This window comes from Ambystoma mexicanum, chromosome 5q, assembly GCF_040938575.1.
Source record: "Ambystoma mexicanum isolate Mex_15411 chromosome 5q, UKY_AmexF1_1, whole genome shotgun sequence".
Taxonomy (NCBI): Eukaryota; Metazoa; Chordata; class Amphibia; order Caudata; family Ambystomatidae; genus Ambystoma; species Ambystoma mexicanum.
Window position 1 is genome coordinate 236,773,917 of NC_090933.1, and position 17,556 is coordinate 236,791,472.

The following is a 17,556-nucleotide window of genomic DNA, read 5'->3' on the forward strand; positions in this document are numbered from 1 at the left end:
ACATGAGGAGACTCGAGAGCAAAGTCACAGGTGAAACCCGGGTGGTTCGCACTACTGCACGGTGAAGGGAGGGGCAAGGGTAGAGAGACACATTGCATGTACACTGAGCAATCACTTTTATTTACACAATACATAGATACACATATTCAATGGGCCTGCGACATGAGGAGACTCGAGAGAACAGACAATCAAATTACAATCATTTAAACCGTGATGTGTATTTCTCAATGAGCTCTTCTTTAGGTGGACATGGAACAGAGGCAATGTTGGGTGGCAATGCAGTTGTCCCCTGCACAGGTTCATTCACAACTCCATGTATGTGCCTATCTAGGACATCAACAATTAGTCTCTCAATAAACTCATATTGCATATCCTCAAACACTGGTTTGATCACCCATTGTTTACTTCTTTTAGTGAAGGCCTTATTGTAGCGAAGCGTCCCTAAAGTTCCGGTCGTCCTACTTTGTTGACGGCCAACATTATGGTTATGTGCCAAGACCGCTAGAAGAGTCCGATTTATCATGCCCTCCATGCTAAAATGCAATCGTTTTGGCCGGTACTTTAGGCACATATTGTGGTACACCTCCAAATCTCCTGTGTGGCAGAATTCCGTGAGTCCCCTCAAATCTCTTGTTATAGTTTTATCAAATACAATCTTTTCAATGGCTTTGTGAGTGGGTGATGAAGGAATCAACCACTTCTTCTTCCGTGCCTCCTCTGTGGACAAATGGCCATGTTCACAATTGTGGAAATGTTAGTTTGTGTTCCAACGGTGAACGTTGGTACAGTGTAGCATTACTGACCGCCATTTTTCCAGTAGAATTTCCAACGACCCTCCACATGTTTTTGAGCTCCACCAAAGATGGTTGCTGATTGACTTGGACCACTGTGAAATACCTTGCATATCTTTTTTTTTACCTGCAGCCGACATTTTTTTATTGATTGTTTTTGCAAGATGCCAAACGTCAAATTGGTGATTTATATTTTTGTACTCTTCTCTCATTGTCTTGGCAATGGAAACGTGTCTGTCCGTGGCTATCAGGTCGATCACCATTCCCCGCGATTGTAGTTCTTGCAATGATGCTACAAAGCCAACTTTCTCCATGGCCACTGAGGATGTACTTTGTGACACCTGCACGACCACCGAACTCACAATTTTCTTACTTTCCATGTCCTGAAAGTGGTAGGTGCAGTACTTGGCTGAAAATCCTGGGCTGTCGCACTGTCCATCACCGGCTAGCCTGAACCGTTTGCCCGCGAATGTACTATCAATAGACATTTTTTCCATTCTCCAAGCTTCGCTAATGGCTGGAAATAGATAATCGGTTTGGTATTTGTAGAACTGAGTTTTCCCAATGAAATGGATTCCCACAAACTGAAAGAAAGACTCTAACTTTTTAAAACTTGAACCACTAAAAAGTGCAGCCGCTGCACAAAGTAGATTGCCTGCTGGCAGTTGCCCCAGCATGGGTTGTGCAGACCATGAGAAAGGATGATATTTTGTACAGGTGGCATGTATTTTAAGGTTAGTGCCTCGAATTGCACGAGTCACATTAATCAATGGCTCCCCACATACTTCCCCACCAACCGAATGCCCACATTTCATCCGAATAATAATATCAATCAAACAACTATCGAATACAATGAATTTGGCCTCTTTCCTTATACTGTCACTCTGCATCCCAGCTGGTTCGGCCTGTAACGTTGAGGACATGTCACTGACATGAAAGGTAGAATCTCTGATATCGTCTTCCGCTATGTTCAGTGATATTGATGGTGTTTCATTGTCGTCCACTTCATTCTCTTCCATTGCAACATCTGTTCCTTCTCCGGCGATGGGAGAATAAAACAATTTCTTCAACTTTCTCGCGGTCTTAGTTTTTGCGGGTGTGGATTCTGTGAATTGATCTCCGACTGCATCCGAACTACCAGGAGGACATTTACTATCAATGGCTGGTGGTGGTATAGCTCTGTTGTCAATCACTTCATATTCTTCCCATTGGCACGATGCATCTCCAGTCTCAAGTCCCTGCCAAAAGGTTTGACAAGCAACATCTCTCGTTCGCTTCACTGTCTGTGTAGATCTAGTTCGTACACCCACTCGCAACTAGAGGACAGATTGGAAAAGGGATGTTCAGTTTAAACACAACTTACAGTATTGAACTATTAACAGTGAAAAACAACATAATATAGTGACCAGGCCACTAACCTTCTTTTGCTTTCTTTTCTTTGAAACTTTCTTGCCTCGAACTTCAACATCGGGACGCTGTTGCTCCGACTCGTGTGTGCATGTCTCCACTTCCTCTTGCGCTGCAACGACTATATTTTCATGATAAGCACATCCATCACGCACTGACGCTCCATCGACTCCCTGAAACATAGAACTTTCATTAGTATGTATAATAATATTGAAAACACAAAATGTACTTGTGGACCAATACCCACGTACATCTCAATAGCAAAACACGAATGAACGCTTTGTGTAGAACATTCAAACGACAATTATTCACGCATTGTTGATCTAGTTAGATGGAACTGTCAAGATCCATACCTCGGGCTCCTCATAGACTTCCATTGATGATATTATTGAAGATGATGCTTCAGTACCTCCCTGAAAGACAGTAATTGCATTAGTATGGTTTTCTATTTTGTTAAAAAGAACATAAACTTTGTGCAGGCGTCAACGGCTCATCTAAATAGACCTGCACAAATGATCAGTTGTCTAAAATAAATAATGGATATGTAAATATGATTCGATTTGCTCGATCGTTGGAAGTGTCACCACCCAGAGATCTGCATCAACTACTAGGGGTGATGTTCTTGTAGAAGAAGCTCCGTCATCTCCCTGAAACATAGTACTTGCGTTAATAAAGAAGGAAGTATAGCGGATGTAATCACGTCATATGATTTCGCTTGATCGAACTGTCAGTATCCATACCTCGAAATGCATAAGAACATCAAGGGACGATGTAACTGCGGTGCACACTTCTGCAAGCTGTTGCGCCGACCCGTAACTGCATGCTCCCGCTTCTTCTTGGACTAATGCTCCATCGACTCCCTGAAACATTGGACTTTCGTTAGTAATGAACACAATATTGAAAAAAGAAGAGACAGGAGGGCGACGACAGAAGGACATATCAATGGCTAAAAACGAAAGAAACATTGTGTGTAACAATCACGCTACAAGAATGCAAGATCTGATGATCTCCATCGATGGAACTGTCCGGAAACGTACCTCGAGCATCTGAGTGACATCAACGGTTGTCGTCAATACGTTGGACTCCTCAGCATCTCCCTGAAAGACAGTACTTGCATTATTTTGGATAACAATAATTATAACTGAAAACAAAGACTAGAGGACGAGTACAAGGGTGTACCATTAGGTAAAATAATTACACGATAAATTAAAACTATTAATTTACATGCCTAAAACAAGTCAGTGGCAGAATAGCCAAGTAAGATTACCCGATAGGCGCTTGAAGTGGCTGATGACTGCAATAACGACACGGATGGAGAATCTTCCGCCTTCATATTGAGTGGATACATAAATGGGGAAATTATTGTTAGCTAATGCTACACACTACCGCAAGGCCGAGAGATAAATACGAAAACTTGACTCACCAGTGGAGGGATGTGGACGAATAGAGTGGGAATAGCGGTTGAGAGCAATTTTTGCCTCGCTCGCGGTGTGTTCTTCTTTATTAGCAATGATGTGGAGTACATGTCTGAGCTAAAGTGCCTGCTGCAGATGCGGTATCGATCACCCCTCTTGTCCGCAAAGACTTCTAGGACTCTACTTTCAAGCTCAGACGGTGGATAGCCGCAATATCGGACCCATTCTCTTATCTGATCTATTGTCTTAGGGAAAACATGCATTATAGTACCTTCCGATTTATTATGGGTCTTGGAAGGGCAACCGCCAATGGAACAGGCAGGCATTGTGGAAAGTTCTGAAAAGTAAAGATCAACAATTCTCTATGAATACCAATGTGTTAAAAAATTAAATGACACATAAAAGGTTCAATGCAAGGTTCGTTTTGGTTCTTGGAACTATACACGTTATTCACATGCGGATAAGTATTTGAATAACTTTAAAAAAATATAAAAATAATTTGACTAAACTCAGAACATGTGACTAGTTCCTTGCATGTACTGTCTTGAACGAAAAGAAAACATGGATGCAATTTGATGACTACTAGCAAATAGATATAAATTAAAAAATTGGGCGCAAAATGATTATGGTACATGGCCTTACCTTGACGAACAAACAGTTAGATGCAGGGATCAGAGTAGTTTCTTGTCGTAGAACAGGGAGCAGTTCACAGGTTGCAAACTGACGAGTTTGCTCGAAGTGGTCACGGAAGTTCACAGAGACGAAGAGCAGATAACCAGCACCTTCACGGGTTGACTAGCAAAGCGCAAAGAAGTTCTCATTAGAAATATGAAGTGGGTTAAAAAGAATTCGAAACAGGGGTGTGTTTGTGAATGAATGACGTGTATATGTCGTGGCATTATGCGGTTTGCAGGGGGACGTCCAGCGTGAGGGGGGATGCTTGGCAGGAGACACGGGGTCTGGAGGTAGACATGGGAACAACAACCCATGCTCTATAGACCACTTTGAAGTGTACATGGTCTTTGGCATCTCTTGGCCTTTATCGCTCCCTGACAGCTCCACTTGCCAGCGCAAGTACCCCGGTGCGAACTGCCTTTGATAGGGCGGGGGAAGGATTGGGGCGGTGGTCGTGCAGACAAGACACAGGAAGACTCGTGAATGGAGACACACTTATGTGGATTGCAGGGGGACGTCCAGCGTGAGGGGGGATGCTTGGCAGGAGACACGGGGTCTGGAGGTAGACATGGGAACAACAACCCATGCTCTATAGACCACTTTGAAGTGTACATGGTCTTTGGCACCTCTTGGCCTTTATCGCTCGCTGACAGCTCCACTTGCCAGTGCAAGTACCCCGGTGCGAACTGCCTTTGATAGGGCGGTGGGGTGGATTGGGGCAGTGGTCGTGCAGACAAGACTCGTTTGCCGCAGGGCCTCACCAAGGAGAGGCCATCTAACTGCATGTAAGAGGCAGGCTGCAGGATCTAGTACATGGAAGGCAGGGGGGTGAGTTTATAAATACCTCACCCGCCCAGGAGAATATATGGGTGCAGTTCACCCTGGAGACCCTGGATGCCTAGGCAGTTAGTCAGCAGCAGGCTGGCATGTGGTGGCAAGGCGGCACGGGCCAGAGGGGGTCATCTCTGTACCCGGTGCCCAAAAGGATGATTTATTATGATCAACCATATTGATTATTTACCTATAACCATGTTTTGTATCAATAAAATCCAACGGCCTTTTATTGCCAACGCTTGAACAAAGTGGCGTGGTAAGTATTTTTGGGGGAGGAGGCAAGGCCGGGAGGCTTGATGCCAACCCGTAAAATGACATATGTATGTCTGCTGCATATGGGTTCAACGGTTATGTGGAATGAAGGTGGGCGGCCAGCGTGAGGGAGGATGCTGGCCGGAGACATGTGGTGTGACAAGACAAGGCACAGGAAGACTATTCAATGGAGACACACTAGATTCATTTAAAAAATCAAAACAACCATTGTTAAAATATATGTTGGGTTTTATTTTAGATCTTAATTTCAATTGAACATAAATAATAAACATTACACATTGTAAAGTTCCGGTTGCAGCACATCCAGGGAAAATCCGCGGTATTGTCCACTGTCGCTGGGGAAATGTTGTCTAATGGCAAGTACCGCACAGGCAGGTATTACTCTCCGAACGCGGTGTCCGAGCCTCCCGTGAAGCCACCAAGTGAAGCAACGATAGGCCACCAGCCTGTACCACCTGTGAAAATGAAAGATGCAAACTGTATTAAAATGACAAAACTTTCTTATCACTGTCGATTCAGGTAAAAAAATATGATTCTGCTTTGAAAAAAAATCGATCTAGAAAATGCACAATATGGAACCAATTTACATGCATTCGAATGATATGTAGATGTAATTTTATATGTGGGAGACGACCATGAAATAGTAGTGGCATCACTGACATCACAACCAGAGTATACTTACTCGTTACTCGGATTACGCGGACGAACAGTGCCGCGAAGTTCGTGCATAAGCACCATCATCATCCTCAACACGGTCCGTGAGAGGCAGGCTTCCCTGAACTCTGGCAGCTCGGTGATGCATTGCGGACTTGGCTCGCCTTCCGAAATGTAGGCCAAGCACCCGGAATTTTCACGGCAGCAGCAGTTCTCCTCCTCAGTTGGCATTAGCTCGCACCGATTGCACGTGCACCAGGTGGAGACGCCGTCCATGCGACATGGTCCAGGGTCTTCATCCGTTGACTGGTCCTCCCAACTGCCGTCCGAATCCCCATCGTTTTCGCGTGCTTGCCTTTCCAGTAGTTCTTCCTCGGTGTACTCGGGCTCGTACATATACGGCATTATTGTAGCCATTGTGTGGTAAAGAAAGTAAAATAATTTACAGAGATGGTACAGGTGTTCACAAGGCCTAGAAGGGGCGAAGGTAGCTGACCAGAGCACAGAAACGAGTCACAGAATACTCAAAGTAACACAGAGAGAGTAATGGAATCGAAAATCTGCTGCTGTGTGTTGTGAAACGGTGTGTTTATACTTATTGAGGAAAGAGGCGTCCTGCCATTTCCATGGCGACACTTCATTAGCTGAGGCGCAGCGATTGTTGACACGAAACGTGCTTTGGCGTTGGGAAATGGGCGGTACGCGTCTGCTGATGTCAGGCTCAGGGGCGGCGGATTTGATTTAGTGCCGCAAAAGCAGTGCAGCCAGGGCGATGGGGGGAAATGATAGGATTATCAGAAAATGGCGGCTGATTTCGAGTGCGTTAATGGACGAAAAGTCGGGTAAGGTCCATAGGAAAGTTTTCTACGATCTACCGAGTTATGCTTAAAAACACATGGCCGAACCGTAGGGACAATAAAAAAAAAGTCCCGGAACTATCCTTTAAACCTGAATTTACAACATATTCATGGCTGTAACAGAACCCATGTTTCACTCTTTTTTTTTTTAACTATAGCAATTTTGAGTACGATCTTAGCCAATATGACTCCTTAATTTCTCAAAAAATGCTTCTGTGGTACAATATAATGTTCTGTTTTTAGTTTTCACCCCACAAAAGAAAATCTCAGAATGATTTTTTAACAACTTAAATCTATGCAGTCAAAATCTTTGGGTAGCAACATGATTACCAGGTCTGTGTTACTTGTGTGATTTGCGAAATGGTCCTCAAATTCCTGACTTCATTAACTCATGCTGATGTAGTTCCTATTGATCCTAGCTCAAGGAATGGAATAATGTAATTTCGCTATGAGCTCATTCTTACTTTTGGCAATTAAGTGGCGCTAAAGCACCGCCTATAAACCGAAACTATTGCATTAGGGTACAGCTAGGGAGAAATGGCATATAATGAGTGACACAAAGCGTGTAGATGTTGTTTGATTATTTACACACAGATTGACTGGCCGGGATGATGATATCTCATGGGCAACATGTTTTTTTTCCGGGAAGCAAGACAACGCAGAGCAACACAGGTTTGAATCTCGGTCCCGTGGTTAACGGACTGGTCACTGGTATTAAGTGCATTACAAAAGAATAATTAATCCTGCTCCTCTGCACCAGCAACACAACCTCCTGCAATCTCTTTGAGCTAGCCTTATCAAGCCTAACCATCACACTTTTTGCTTGAAGTGCTTGCCAGTGTTTTTTCGAACCAGTCCTAATGACTTAATTACAACTGTAAATGTGCTACGGGTGTAATAAAAATGTCAAAAATGGTCTGCCCTTAGTCACTCGATTTATAAGCACTACACATGTCCTTCACTGAAGTCCTGTGAAATATAAGCCTTGACGAAACCAACAGTTTTGGCTTGTGTATATGTATTAGGCATTTGCACGCACTGCTATTATATGCCCAGGTACGTACACCATTTTGCTGCTGCTAACAATGGTGGCCAGTTAATACCACTATGGTAGTACCTGGCAAATGCCTTTCCCAGGCCTATGCAAAAGCCAAAACTGTTGGCATTGCCATTGCTTGTTAGGATTTCTGTTTTCCCACTTGTAGGATATGTTATATACTCTAGCAATCATGCTTGTCTATCTAATAGCTATTATGTTACATTGTCACCTTATTGTTTGAGTCTGTAATCATTCACACTTAGATTTGGACTCTTATTACAAGTATGGCAGTGAAATCTGTGGTAATTCTGCCAGACAGAATTATTGTTACTGCCATGTTATCCGTCAGAATTACCACCAAATTAGGAGTGTACAGGGATTTACATGTCCAGGGCGCAGGTGTGCGCTTGCTGCTACTAGGGCACTGCCTGTGCTAGTGAATTCCCGTGCTCTGCGTTACTCCGCTCCTCTTCCTCGTCCCAGTGTTGTGGGGATTGCGGGAATAGTAGCCCCTTCCTGAAAACACTGTTGATGTTTGCAATGGGTTTCAAAGGCAAACTAGGTTTGGAATAAGAGTATGCAGAATTTGGAAAAGTGTCTTTCATAATTTTACAAGAGTTGGCCTATGCAGCGTAACTAAAGAGTTTTACCACGCGCCATTAGTTGGAAGAGGGAAGGTATTGCAATAAGCTATTTGGGCATGGGGAATCAGAGGTGTATCTTAAAAAAGGAAAGGGCAATACCATGTCTCACCCGAGGATACCACATCCCTCTCCCTGAGGTTGTCTCCCCCCATGTGATCCTCCATCATATAACCGCTCCCAGGAACAGGTAGCGGCTGCCATCCCCTGGCCACATGGGAGAAGGTCACTGCCAGAAAAGGAGTGAAGATACCATCATATTCATCACACCACATAAAAGTGTCCTTAAAGCACACATCCCCTGTTTAGATTTTGTTTTCCTTGGCATATTTCATTAGAAATTGTTGCTCATTTGGCTTGTGTACTTTCTTCTAAAAGAACAATTGAACTGAATTTGTATATTTCACTTTAAGATATGTTTCCAGACTGTGCATATATTAATAGGTGGCAGCTTTTGATTTTTGCTATGGGGCAGAGATTCCCACAAGGAGTGACTTGAGGGAGCTATAACCATTCGCAGGTCAAAACAACACATTTTACAGTACATTTTATAGCAGGAATAGGACAAAAAACATACGATTTACAGGATGGTCCAATAACATCTCAGCAACTGTCACCTAACCTACTGAGTTGTCTTGGCAGAATTCTGCTATAGGATCCCCTGATACTTCTGCACCCGCAGAGCAGATTTGGCCTGCCCATACCCTCCAATCAAAGTTCAGGTGGTCCATTAATCAGCCTCCCTTCCCATTTTGAAGTGAGCAGCATTTACTACCTTTGCAAGATGAATGCTAACACACACAGCCTGGACCCAGCAGGAGAGGAGACAGAAATCCTACCACAATCAGTGATTTAGAGGAGCATGGCAAGGAGAATGGTGCAACTACTCCCTCTGCCCTCATGTACTCAGCGCCTAGCCATATTTTATGGTGCTCTCCACACCCCCATGTTTCTTTTTTGTTAGGACTTGAGCCCTGTTAATTTTGTTAACATCTGAAGACATGAACAAGTGCTTACTTCCCTGCCCCAAAACCTCCCAGGTAAATAGGCTGTATTGCACTGTCTTCGGAAGTGTGCCCAGCCTGAGGTGGAGAAGGCAGGAGCCCCCACTAGTCCATGGAGCATCCTACTGCCACGTGGTCCGGAGCGCAATGGTGCCGAGTGCCTGAGCGCAATTCACACTGACCGACGTGCGTTCTGATGCTGCTACTGATGAATGGTAAGGCCCTGGTCTTTTAAACCCATCCGCTTGCCCACCTGTGCCTGCTAGTGCCCCCCACCCACCCACAGCTACCTGCCAAGTGGAAAAGTGGCCCGATCATCTTTTCTGATCGCATTGCCTGATTTAGAAATGGCGGGCGCGATGATGCTTTCCCTGTTGCCTGGTGACCAATCTGAATAATATCCTGCAACATCCGCCGGCAGGCGTTGTGAGTTTATGTGAGCTAAGTATTGATTGGTGGATTTGGTGCACATCATCCTTTAGGATGGGGAAGCGCCTGCGTGGGTCCGCCCACGCATCCGATAATTAAGAAGAAGAAGAAGGAAGAGCCAGCCTACGGCGAAGGCCAGATAAAGGCCCTGTTTGCCCCTGTTCACCGTGGTGAGCCACTACCCTCTCTGTCTGGGTAAGCTCAACTATCTTGTTTCAATACCATTATTGTATTTCATATGACGAGCTCCCATAGACTGTCAGACGATCACACATGCTGAGGAACTCTCAACTTAGCTATGAACACCCTGACGCCAACGCTAGCATACAACCAACTTCAGTCGATCTGAGAGACTCTGGTAACCTTGGTGCACTCACTAGCTAGAATCCGCCCATTACTATCTTAATTGCCTAGGCTGCCGTAATTTGCACACAACGCCGTCCCTGTGTTGGCACCATTAAGTCTTGATTCACTCGCTAGCTCAGCATCTGAATCTGAACACTATCGCCACTACCGTTGCACACAGTATCTGCCTCCTTGTTGTTGAGCCGCTACATTCATTACTATTGTTATTAACAAATGCCACACGTCAATATCTACCTATATATATATATATATATATATATATATATATATTATTTAGCGCTTTGGTTTACAAAATTGAAAATCTTTGGCTATTTTACTAATATACATCTTACATCTGTAGAGTTTGAATGAAGAAATATGAAGAAAAGAACAAGAAAATACGAGGCAAAGTGGTAGAAGGAAAAACAGAAAATGCAAAACATTAATAAATTAATAAAATCATTCACAGTGTCAGCTTTGATACGTTAGTTGTCGGGCAAAGTCCTTTGTGATATATTTTCTAAAAAGCACATAATAAGTCTATATGATATTATGTGTTGTTCTTTAGCCGCAGTCTTATTCTTCCATTTTAGGACTCTGCAATTGCTTATGTCTATGTATCTTCTGCAGAGAGGTTTTCGAATTTCTTGAATATCACCAAAATGTATTTTTTTACTGCTAAGTTTATTTGCATTTTCACAACTTGAAGAAGGATGTTCCACAAGGTTTCTATCTATCTCTCTCAGTCGGCTGACTTTCCAAAATTCTGCCCATGTATGTGTATCTTTCGTTTTTGAGCTCCGGATATTCCAATGTTAGATGTTTCATTGATTCAGTTATGTTTAGATCTTTGCACAGTCGACAGTGCTTGGGTTCATTATTGTCTCTTCTCCTGTAGGGATTGTCTCTAAACGGCAGGAGATTTAAGCGCAATCGTAAATAGGTAGTCTTCAGAAACCAGTTAGGAAAGAGAGTCAGATATTTTGGCAATCTGTTTAGTTTGTGGGGGTTTGCCCAGAAATCGTTATTTCCATTATATTTAGATATTTCCTCTTGTGTCACGATCCAATCGTACGTGAACATCTTTTTCTTTACCTGGTCTGGATTGTTCAGTAGCGATTCCTCTGTTTCATTGAAGTTTGTTAGAATGGCCTTACATATTGCTTCTCATTCTGAGAGTGTCGGCTCTGTATGCTCCTCGAGGGCCTTTCTCAGGGCCTTAAATCCTCCCGTTGATGATTTTTCCAAACATTTACAGTAGAAGGAAATGTCCTTCAAGTCTGCGGTTGCTTTCAAAGATGTTAGTGTCCATTCTTTACAGATTATTTGGATGGGATAAGTTTTAGGTAGTTGGAGTACCGTTCTCCAAAAGATTCCTTCCAAAAGAGGCCACGTTTTGGCCGGTAGTTGAAAGGACGTTTCTGCTCCGTACGTCAAAATTGCCACTACTTTAGCTCTGTAGAATGCCACCAATGGGCCATGGAGAACCTGCAAAATCGTCTTCTGAGAATTTTAGCTTGATTTGCCAGGTTTTTTGTTTTGTTTCTCAGATCTATTATTCTTGGAGCCTTGTTTCTATCATTGTTAATACAAACTCCCAAATCTGTCACCGATGTTATTTCCAGGATTTTCTTGTTTTTTAGCATCCAGCTGAATTTCCTGATTTCATTCGTTCAGCCAAATTTGCACAATTTCAAGATTCTTGATTTTTCCGGGTTAATTGTCATGTTATTACCATACACATAGGTCTGAAGTGCAGTCAGCTGGTGTTGAAGGCCTATGGGCGTTTGATCGATCAGAACTATATCGTCAGCATATATTAACCTTCTTACTGTTATTCCCACTATCTTGGGGGCGGGAGTTCTTACATCTGAGAATACTTCATCAATGTCAGATATAAAAAGGTTATATAGTTCCGGTGCTAACGGGCATCCTTGTTTTAAACCGATGTTTGTGGCTATGTTCTCTGAGAGTAGGCCTTGTTTATTCAGTCTGACTTTGATTGAAGTATTTTCATGGAGGTCTTTGATGTTTTCTAGAACCACTTCGGGACAATTCCAGTCGGCTAGTTTTTTCCAGAGGTCTGGTCTTTTAACTGTGTGTCGAAAGCCTCAGATAAATCTATGAACGCCACGTAGAATCTTAAATCATTGTTTCTCACTGTTCGAGTTTTGAGTAGATTTAGTATGAAAATATTCATGGTGTTCCTCTCCCTTTTACAAAGCTTGATTGCCATTGATCTGTGTGGCCAGTCGATTCACTCCATGTTGTAAAGGCTTTTAGTAGTATGGAGGCAAAGACCTTGCCCAGCACATATAATAAGGCTATGGGCATGTAATTTTCTGGATTGGTTCTCAGACCTTTCTTGAAGATAGGGACCACTACACCCTCTTTCCAAGACTTAAGGACACTTCCCAAGAGCAAAATGTATTTGTATAGTTCATGTAAACATTTTGACCATTGTTCTGGGTCACTTTTTAGGGCTTCATTCGTCAGCCCGTCTGGGCCCGGGGCTCTGGAGTTTTTGAGTTTTCTAATAAGAGTTTCAATTGTATCACTGTTGATATCCAAGAGACCCTGACTTCCACTTCTTCTCTGTGAACAGTTCACGATGTTCGGTGCTTTATCTTGCAACTGGGTGTAATAGGTTTGCCATTGGGCTCCCGATACTGGATTGTTTTTTTATGCATTGACAGCCAATTAGGGTATTTTTGTTTAATTTTGCAGCATTGCGTTGTTAACACTGATGGATTTTTTTTATAGAGTTGTCTAAGGTTTTTCCTTAGCTCTCTCTTTTTTGTTACTATTGCTCTGTCATATGCATGCCTATGTGATATTACTGACCTATTAGATCATACTTTCTGAGAAATTTCAAAAATCTTAAGTAGTGGTAGGTAGTCAATCGTCTGCAAAGGTATTTGATGATGTAATTCACAGATTGTATTCAGGAGATCGTCATTTAAATCAGGAATTTCAGAGCTTTGAATTTTTAACCTGTTTCTTCCCTGGTTGATTACAAGTTCATGCGCATAATAAGCTTGGTAAATTGTACTTTTAGGTACAAAATTCAGGCATGTTAACCTCACCGGGTTATGATCGCTGGCCTCAGTTGGTTTTACTTCAAAATTGTTGATGTAATCTGATATGTTGGATGAGACCGCAATATAATCTAAGATGGCTATCGATTTTGGTCCTTGCCAGCTAGGCTTCGCCGGTATGTCTCCAAATATAATTCCATTTAGAATTATACAGTCTTGTGATTCCATTGCTATTCTCCATGCGACTCCCCGTTTCTGTTTGGGTGTCAAGTTAGTTGTTACATCTTTTAGACTGTTATTTTTTTTTTAATCTATGTATGTGGAGTTTAGATCTCCCACAATTATTAGGATGGGGTCCAACCATTTTTCTCTCTGCTCCTCGATTAGATCAGTAATGGTTGCTGGGAGAGTGTTGTTCTTTTCTTTCCCTGGTTGCCAGTATATGTTAATTAGGATTAGAACTTGGAATCTTTTTGCCTCTAGCGTTTTTGGCAATTGTATCACCACCATCAGGATATAAGAGGAAGGTTTCACACAGGTCGATATAGTACAAATAATATTGTTTTTTATTGCTATAATTAACCCTGCCAAAAGTCTTCCTTTGGTACCTTTTACTGCGGGGTTGATAAAAACTTGGTAATCTTCTATCAAGGGTGTTTGTCTTTACCATGTTTCTTGCAAACATATGACTTCGGGTCTGTCATTTCCAAGTTCATTTTTTGTTAACAGGTGACTAAACCCTCTTGTGTTCCAGGTTATCAAGGACTATTCTTTTTCGTAGACGGCTTCTAGGCGTTATTTCGCTTGCATTCTTTCGTCCGCTAGGTTAGCCAGCCATTTCCATTTTGCTTGGTCTTCATCTGCTCCTGCCTTGTAGTTGTTCTGAAAAACAGATTTCTTATGAGTGTCGTATGCCTCTTGGAATTGGGTTTTTCTTTTATGTTCTACGTGCTCTTTTTCCGGTTCCGTTATTACCGGCTGCATTTTTTCAGATAAGTCAAAGCCCATAGCTCGCAAGGTTGTTACTTCCGCCAAGAGTAATTGATGGACAATATCGGAGTCAATATGGACGTAAACTCTGTCCATATGTTTCTTATCGGGAAATTCAATTAAAGCCAAATCATTTGAGTTGATTAAACTAAGTGCCGAAATGCAGTGCAGTAATCGCATGACGTTGGCACAATTTAGGGGCTGATTCATGGATTTTGTGTGCCGAAAAACAGGGATTTGCGTGCCATTCTGGCCGCAAATCCCTGTTTAACAAATGGGGATTTGCGGGCAGAATTGCCCACAAATCCCCGTTTTTCGGCACACAAATTCCATGAATTAGCCCCTTAGTATCAAGCCGTCATTTAGATGTAGAGTTCTTTATAAAGAGAGACCTCCTCCCCTCTGTAATTGCCTTTCCGGGAAACAAAAGATGCCTTGCTGTTTGCAGTGTCGTTCTTCACTGTCTTGGTTTAGTTGTATTTTTAGATTTGCTTCACTCTCCTTACTGGATGCCATTAGGATGTGTCTAGTTGGAAGCACCCCTAAATTTAATGCAGAGTGCTTCCTCCATTTCTGGGATCCTTTATCATGGCGCCAGTTGCCTCGTCAATATAGGGGATTAAGGCTTGGTTGTCACTTAACTTTGGTTCACTTGAGTGGTTTTTTATCTGCTTGCGCCCTGTTTTTTGTTTGGGCTAAATTTTTTGCATTTTTGATATAGGGATAAGTGTCTTTGTTTTCTTTGATGATTGGTCAAATGTAACGTCTTCTTCAGTGTACGACTCGTCTGTCTCCTTTTGGTCGTTCTCATTGTCAGACAGCTCTTCTGAGGCACTTTCAGCTTCTGATGTTGATTTGTCTTCTTCCGAGTTTGAATATGTGGACAAATCCATTAGGTCTATGTCTGATTGGTCCTCCGCTGCCACTCCTTCTATATGACACATTTTGTCCTGATGGGGTTGTTTTTTTTAATTCTCTTTGTCAACTGATTTACTCGTTTTCATTCCCATGACTTCTTTAGGTGCGGTTAGATTTCTAATAAAAGATTTACTTTTGTTTGATTTAATTGTTCTCTGAGGTATCTGTTTTTTTTATTTTTTCCCAGGCTGCATCACGTTGCAGCGCCTTCTTTCTGGTTGCGTGGTCCTCGCAGTCAGTTTTCTTGGAGCCGCTTGTTGTTCTCAATCAGCTTTCGTTTCTTTAGGAATATTTCACACACCTTAGGCTCCGTTAATTTGTTGGTTTCAAATTCCCCAGTCGGTCGGGAGCTCTTTGTGTGTTTCTCATTGGCTATTCGGACCAGGCCATTTGTTAGCTTATTGCCACAAGGCAGTTGGCATTCGTTTGATGGTATTTTTGTCTGTCTGTTGCTTGCTACCGGGCCAGACTTGTTCCCATTGATTATGGATTCATTTGAAGATTTTTTTGGTTTCTGAGGTATTCCACTGTTCCCTTTGGGTTCTTGTTTCCGGATTCCTGTCCCTGCTTTCGTTTAGGGGTGAGCAGTTTCAGCTGCTTAGAAGGTTCTTCTTCAGTTGGTATATCTTGAATGTTTTCCACTAGGTTGAGGTTACTTGTGGTCGGTGGCATTGCCATTAATGTCCCTAGGTCCTGGCTGGATTCTTTTAATGGAGTATTAGTAGTGGGGATTTTTGCTGTCGTGTTGTTGAGTCCTTCTGTTAGATTTCCCAGACCTGCAGTTGCTGTCATCTTGTCTTTAGGTGGTTGGGCTGTTGTGTTGTCATTGCCATACAGCTCCTCCACTATCCCTGAGTTTGCATCGGGCGGATTGTCAAGGCTCCCCATTGTCTCTTCTTTTCTGGTAGATTTCCACTTGTTTCTCTTTTCTTTCATTATTGGATCTAGTATGGACTGCAGTATTTGAGAAATGCACCGGTCGACGTTGTTCATATTGGTTTGAAGGGCCATGATGAAACCTTCAATGAAGATCATCTTTGAATGGGCCATGGCCAGTAGCGTTGTGTGGTCTTTTAAAGTGTCAATTGCGCCCTCATATAATTTCATGAAAGGCGCTAAAATTGCAGTTAACGTTGATATCATGAGAAAGTTGTCTTTTTGTGGCGATATTTGATCCATAGCCGCTTTGGTACGCCCTTCGATGTCTATTGAAAGTTGCTCCGCTGTTCTTGGAGGTGAAATTAGCACCAAATCCTTGGTTTCCATTCCAGTATTTTGCTGTGTTTGCATTGATTGGTTTATTTGCGTCCCGGTATTGTTTCCCTGGTCTCTCGCCAACGTCCCAGATTTGATTGTTTGTGTTGATGCATCTCCCTTTTCGGTAGATTTTTCCATCATCAAAGATTTCTCCAGTAGTAGTGCATCTGAAATGTCCATGTTCTGCATCTGTTCTCTTTGTTTATCATGGAAGTCAATGCAGCTCATAGCTACCTTGTTGCTTAGGGTTGATTTTTGTCCGAAAAAGGCGCTTGATGCACCCCAGCCCTGTGCAAATGATAGTTTTTGTGGTTTCCAAATATTTTTCTCTCTACCAATGCAAGTAACGGGTCTCAGTTTGGCCCTTCTACCACTAGTAGGTTGCTGTTGTTGCATGGATTCTTTGCCCGTTTTTATGTGTTCAAGTGATTGGGTGCAGCCTTTCACTATATATCTTTTTGTAGGGCTCGTGGCCGCGTCTGCCATTTTTGGGGTGGGTTTACTAAGGTGTGTTGGATCTTCCGCCACTTCTTTGTCTCTGTCCTCTGAGTTTCAGTAGGTAGCTTCATTAATTATGACTGCCATTTTAGGCACGTCATTAGATGAAGCAGTTGGAGACCCTTTTCTGTGACTTTCTTCAGGGTTTAGCGCGTTAGAAGTTGAACTTTTTTGGTGTTCTTGCTCTCCTGCATCCAGGGGTGTCACTGTCCCCCTGGCTTTCCTCGTTTTGTATTCAACTAGCTCCAATGAATGCTCACTACAGATGACAATTGTTAGATTCAAAGGGAGGACTTGGCTTTTTTACGTCTCAGTTGGCTGTGAGGCTGGTAAGTTTTTGTTACATTCATTAGCACACTCAGTGTTTACGTCCTTGATGGGCGTGCCTGCCGAGTCATTTAGTGTGCTCTGAAAAGGTGCGTTTGTTTCAGTCAAGTTTACTTCCTTGTCAGCTGAAGGTAAGCGATCAGCCTGTGGTATCCCTGCAGAGT